Raw genomic sequence first — 6,701 nt, 5'->3', positions numbered from 1 at the left:
TAAAAGCCACATTGATCTAACATCTTCTACATCTGGAAGTTCAAATCTATATGCTGATTAACTTAGACTATAGTTTCCATTCTTGAAGTAAAAAAACGGGTGTTTATCAAATAGATGGACTAGTCTTAAAACATCATTGCAAACTCTGGCCACTCACAGCAAGAATAAATGGGTCTAAATGTTTTACAAAAACAAAACAAAAGAAAACAAAAAGTAAAGCAAGGTTTTAAACTGAAACACATGGTAATATCATTTTTTGCCTAAAGGAGAAATTATTACGGGAAGCAGATTGTTACAACTGCATTTTCATACATTGGAAAATTCATCTCTTATCAAGGGAGTGTCATCCACTTACTTTTGAAATTGTCTTTGTATGGCAAAAAAAAATCTCTGTGTGTGCATATACAGTGAACATGTTTTTTGAAGAACTTGATTTTTGCGCAGGGAGAGAGGCTACTTATTAGTCTGCATAGTGAAAAAACTATCACATGAACTTTGTTAGGGCTATTTTCACATCACTTTCTTATTAGAGAGTGAGGTGCACAGCAGATGAAGCAAAGAGTTTAAAGGAATTTTCTTATCACGGCTTTTTGATTGTTGCTTCTCTGTTTAGCCACATGGGCATAGAGCAGTAAAAACACTGATCTTCTGTAGTAATGAAACCTGTCCCAGTGGTTTTGTGAAGTTTACCTTCAGGCACTTGAATAACCTTCAGAAGTCATACAACTCTCTCCAGTGGTTAAGTAGGAACTTATGCTTCAATGTAAAGTACTCTGAATCACATGCAAGCTAGACATCTAAAACCGCCTTCTCACAAGTGACCTTAACCATTATATTCCTGTCACAGATATCTTCTTTCCATTTTCACCTATTCTGGATTTGTGGGTCACCAATGATCTTTTCTTTCATTCATTTATTCAGTTTCTTTTTGTTCCCCTTTGATTGTGGTTTCTACAACATTCTGTGGCAATAAATTTCACCTTTTTATTAAGTATTATGTGAAGTACATAACTGTTTTGCTCTTACGATTTTCATCTTGGCAAATTTAACATTCATTAAAACTACACTACAGCCCTCCTCATGTGACATTGACTTTATACATCATAATGCTTTTGTATCCTTAAATATAAGTATCCCATATGAGAGGGTAACCACATGAATTGTCTTCAAGATTTAAAAATTCAGTGACATAATTCTTCTGCTGTTTGAAATTCTTAAATGAGCAGTTAAATGCATGCTGATTTTTCTAGAATCTATAAGAATTGTACGATAGTGGAGCTTCACAAAGCTAAAGTAACTCACTTTTGACTGTCTACAGCCAAACTGCATGAAATGTAAGCCCGCTGAGTTGCAAACAGTCTTCTTATTACAAGGGTATACAGTGCCTACCACAAGGGAGACATAACTTCTGACTCTTCCTCTGTGGCTCTTTTATTCTCCCTGAGCAAATATGTTCTTGTCAGCACTGCATCTATGGTTTGGCTGGGTGTAATAGGATGGCTTCTGTATTCTTTCATTGGTTGGCCATTTATGTTGGAATTAGCATTTGTCTAGTCATCTGAGGCACAGTGTCAACATCTGGAAAACCTTAGTGCATTGGGGACATGGAGTTTGTACTTCTTCCTGTGCTTGTAATATTGCCTATATCCCTAATGCGAACTATTTTTGTTGCATTTTGATGTGAATTTATTCGATGTGTTGGTAGATTGAGAGATTGAGATTCTATTTTATCATTTTAAATATCCATATGTACAACATTATTTTAAAGAAGATCCTTTCCAAGAGTTTATTTCACCTACTGTTTCAATTATGGCTATGAAATAACTCTCAAAATAGATAGCTATAAACTTTGTGGGTGTTTGGCAGGAAGTTTTCTGTGACTGACGACAAGAATCAGGAAAGCTGCAATCCCTTACTCAAAAAACATGTTCAGACCTAGGATGCCTACTGACAGAGGGTGTTTTCTGGATTGATTCTCTCCTATGATTCTCACAATAACTTTTTATGAAAGTGATCGGTGGAATTTTACATCAATTAGTATTTTATGACAAATGAATCATTCTCTCTTCCATTCTTATTTTTCTGTTTTCCACACCATCTTTTTTTTCATTTTTTTAGGTTAATTTAATAATTTATGTACAAATGTTGGTTAGATTTTAAACAGATAGTGAGCCAAGCTTCTTAGCTCTTTTTAGGTGAATTTAAATATGAAGTATTTAGATACATTTAACATAACTGAGACTTCATGTTTAGAGCATTAGAGAATATACTGGAGAACTGTCAACTTGTACAATATATCACATTTAATGAGACACTTAACATCTTTCTGTTACAGTTCACTCCTGTATAAAACAGGGGACAAAAATCCCTACCACTCCTGTATCATAAGGTCACTTTGGTAATATTTTGTACAGCTCCCCAAATATATAAAAAAATATGTGAATGCCAGCCATTAGTAGTAAATACACATTGTTTCAAAGCATATCACTTTTCAGATTATATCTTTTCAACATGTGAGTTCACTGACATCAAAAAGGACCTCCTCTATCTCATATAGTGCAGAATTATTATTAAAGAACACTAAATCATAAACAAAGAGGAACTTCATTTTATAAAGTGAATGATGGAATTTAGTTTATGACCTGACACAAAAAAGAAAAAGGAAAGAGAGAGAGATTGTAAAACCTTCAGTGTTACTCATGTTCAAATTGGTATTAACATGAGTTAATCTTCATGTTTTCTTCAGTTTTCAGAGAAGAAAGGCTGTGTATACTTAGAGTGAGCACTGTCATCATATGCTAAAATCCCTTTTCCATAAAAATATATATTTATATATATATATATATATTTTTTTTTTTAATCAGACAGCTGAATTATAAAAGAATACATGAGTCCATAAACCCTTTTCTTCCCAGTTCATTCTAGCTCCAGGCCTCAAACTACCAAGTTTAAGTTTTTTGCAAATGCCTGTGATTCATAACACTTGTTTTCAATCAATGGAAATTCTGCTCTGATTAAGTTTTGAATACAATGCTAGTGTAGGCATGAGTCTCTCCCATAGTCTCTCAGGAAGTTGTCCCACCACACAGTCTGGCTGGGAAGATCTCTGTTATGATCACATACAGCAGTGCATGGGCATCACAGAGAAGGAACTTGCTCATGGCCTGCTGTGTGTAAATCTCTCTGTTTCTCTCTCCACACAAAGAAACCAAGCCAAAAAAAAACTTTTGGACTTGCCACATATATAAAAAAAAAAAAAATCCTCCCAGAATGTTCTACCCAGATAATAAACTCAGAGAGTTTAACTCAAGATCACTATCTTGCTAAGCTCATACAGATTTGGATCTTTCCAGCTTGCAGGACATGTCAGCCTTGAATTTTATACAAGAGGCAACAGGCCATAGCTTATGAGAGGTTTTAGGGCATTTTGGGAAAGGAAGACGACAGTAAAGGAAGAGGACAGAATACCACTTCCTACTCCTACATAGAGAAAAAATAAATAAATATATATTTATATATATATATACACATAATATATATATTCTGCTTAATGATAATGGGTAGTAAAATAAAAGAAAGCCTTAAAGAAGTTAAATTATACTTATTAATTTAAGAAGGTAAATAATAAGCAAACAGAAAGGAATTGTTTAATTCTGTAAAAAAGAAGCTTTTAAAGTCCAATTCTATACCCGGGCTGCAACAAAAAAGGAGACCTTGGGACAAGGGAATAGTTGCCAATCTCAAATAAAGAAGAAATTTAAGGCTGCAGGTCAGTGTGTATCTGATTACCCTTTTACAACTAGGTCACAAATTAATAGGACAGAGAGACGGTAACACTGAGTGTGTCTCTCGGCTGCTGAAGACAGCTAACAAATGAGCAAATGTGGAAACAGAATTGTTGAGAAATACCTTCTGTGATATGTAAGAACCTATCTGTCCGAGTAAACACAATGGGTTTGCCTTGGTCAGCATACCAGCAGCACATTGGGGTAGGCTGTCTGCGTGTTATTTTTTAGATTGTCCCATGAAGAGGCAGTAGAGTACATAAGCAGAGATGCTTTTGGAAAGCTCTTCCTGAATCTTTATGATTTGTTGGAAGCTGCTTGAAATTTGAAGTTTGCAGTTGTACAGAGTGTCCCTTTGTCAGAAGGTGGAGAAAATAATTAAATCTGGATAGCTATAAATGCATATATTTGTAAGGAAACATGTCAAGTGCTTATTCCCGTAGCAATCAGATATAGGTATGTACAGTAAAAAGGGTGGTGGTAAAAAGGAACCAAACTGGAGGGAACACATGGGTGAGAGAGAAAAATGGCAGGCAATAAAGAATAACGTATGCAATGACCAACACTATCTAAAGACCCTCAGTTTAATGGTTAAGCATACCAATGAATTAATTGGTTTTTGTTTCTTAGTTTGTTTTCCAGGACCCTTATCATCTATATATTACCTGAAGCTGGACAGAGCTACAGACTGAAATGGGCTGAATAGGGAGCCAGACTTAACTGTACTTGAATAAAAGCTCTGGCTTGCACTGTGAAGAGATTAGTAACACTGTTCTGTTTGTTTGTTTATTTTTCTAAATAAAGAGGAAAATATTTGTTCCTCGTGTTTAAGCACCTAAGGCAGAATGTATTACTTCGTCAGACATCTAACTAGTTAACTATTAACTTTATTTTAAGAAATCATTACTAAGAGCACTGACTGCCTTATAGTTGAATGAGCAGCTAACTTTGGTGTCTTAACTTTGCCTGGAAAGCCTGCAGAGTGTATGTGTGTGTGAGAGGGATAGCAAGAAGTAAGGGGAAGAACTCAGGAAAAGTATTGAAATTAAATTTCCAACATGCCTATTTAACATCATGAAACAATATCAGAGCAACTTCTCCCATGGTTCAGGCTAAAACGCTGTCATAAAAATACACATACAACATACACATAGAAAATACAAGTATTTTCTGATGTAAAAGTGCTTAGTTCAAGTTCTGATCTAAAACGTTTAAATTCTGTTCACAGCTGAGACTACAGACTAGATAATTTCATTGCCCTCAGAATCATCAGCAACAAAAAACAGATCTAGAATTCCTTGAGATACTTGGTGCAATTAAACTTGACTCTCTTAGAAATTAAAAATAAAAAAAAATAAAAAAATAAAAAAAAAAGAAGGAAAGAAAGAAGGAAGGAAGGAAGGAAGGAAGGAACCAGCACTCTCCCAAGCCCATGCAAACTAATTTTAATATTTAGCACTGATTTTTTTCCTAACAAGGACACCAAAAGGCAATAAGAACATATGACATTACAAATCAACACAGACTGATTTCATGCATTCCCTTCACTCCTAATCTTAATCTAAAAGATCAGAATGAATTACCCCAGGCTTCAGGAATGTTAAATGCCCAGGATATTGGTGATTCCGAGAAGAGAGCAAAAGATGATCATAAAAATCAATGCCAATGGTCCTGTTTTCTGTTGGTTTTTTTTTGTTTTTTTGGTTTTTTTTTCAGCAATTTCTAGCAGCAGACTGATGATTAGCACGCCCTCCTTCTCTCATTTCTCCATCTATCCACGTATTAGTTCAGAAACAAAAAGCCAAACTGATGTTAAGAGTTTAAACTGCTTTGCTCTTTCTTTCACTTTTTCCTGTATTCTGTGTAATCCTAGTCTCAGATTCAACCCTGACAGAAATGAAATTCATTTCATTGCAGATTAATGCCTATTAAATTTAATACTTATTATTGGAGAAAAGCCGCTGCAGCCTCCTGCAGTGTCAGTGCAGCCAATGCTGACAGCATCTCAGCTGTCTTGCCCTGGCCCTGAAAGGCACTAATGGGGTGACTGTGGGACTCAGCTACTCCCTGTTTGTCAAAGCAAGTGTCTAGGAGCTGCAGAGCTGAAATTTTGGTGCTGTCAGAAAAGAATTTGTCACAAGCGCCCCACGGCTCCCACAGTTCTTTGAGTGCACCCTGTCAAATCTACATACATCTTCTCCCAGTGTCAGCTGTGCCATGAGTCCTTTTATTTAAAGGACATGTTGTTGCAGGGTTTCTCTGAAAATAAAAACATAATCTCTAGGCATGCATTGTCTCACTGATTTCTCTCTCTCACCACTAGTTTAAAATAGACAAGTATATTTTATATACTCAGTCCTCTTACCATTCTGCTTTATTTTCTGAGTCTTTATGGCAGTGTCTCTGATTTCCATCTGAGTGATGATTTTACTGAAAGAAGGAGGAAAAGGGACACATACGGGATGTGCTGCTGCTATGTGACTCAGTAGCTGCTCACTGTCCTTTGTCCCAACCACAGTGCAAGAATGCTCTCCACCTCCACGCTCATTTTAATGACTGCAATACCTGTGCTGTTTGCAGACTTTCCTTCCTAAAGCAGCTTGGCTTAGCCTCTGACAGCAGAGAGCTAGCACCTTTAGGCCACTTCAGTACCCCCGCCTTAAGATGGCTGATTAAAAGGTCCTGTGCAGAGCCAAGACCCTTTAAAGAGAAGAGGACCACACCCCTCTTTCCCATCCCCAGTGTTCAGGGTATTTTTAACTCTGTTTCCTTGGTTACTTTTGAGTGGAAGATATGCGTGGTATGGGGAGATTGGCTCTCATTGTCTGAAGGAAGCATAGTTTAGTATCTCAGATTTGGAAGACAGAGAAGGAATAAGGAGATTTTATAAAACAATTAAGGTGGCTTTAGCCACCT

General features: G+C 36.3%; 1 long non-coding RNA gene across 1 annotated transcript; it reads right to left on the bottom strand.

The window, feature by feature from the left end:
• Window positions 1–5,359: 5,359 nt before the first annotated feature.
• On the bottom strand, window positions 5,360–6,471 carry LOC137850162 (uncharacterized). Its single transcript, XR_011092312.1, has 3 exons — window positions 6,351–6,471; window positions 6,151–6,215; window positions 5,360–6,044 (listed from the first exon to the last, which is right to left on the bottom strand). It is a non-coding gene; the product is annotated as an uncharacterized lncRNA (long non-coding RNA).
• Window positions 6,472–6,701: the final 230 nt, after the last annotated feature.

Source organism: Anas acuta, chromosome 1 (genome assembly GCF_963932015.1).
Source record: "Anas acuta chromosome 1, bAnaAcu1.1, whole genome shotgun sequence".
Lineage (NCBI taxonomy): Eukaryota > Metazoa > Chordata > Aves > Anseriformes > Anatidae > Anas > Anas acuta.
The sequence above is the reverse complement of the archived record's forward strand: the minus strand, read 5'-3'. Positions and strand labels throughout refer to the sequence as shown.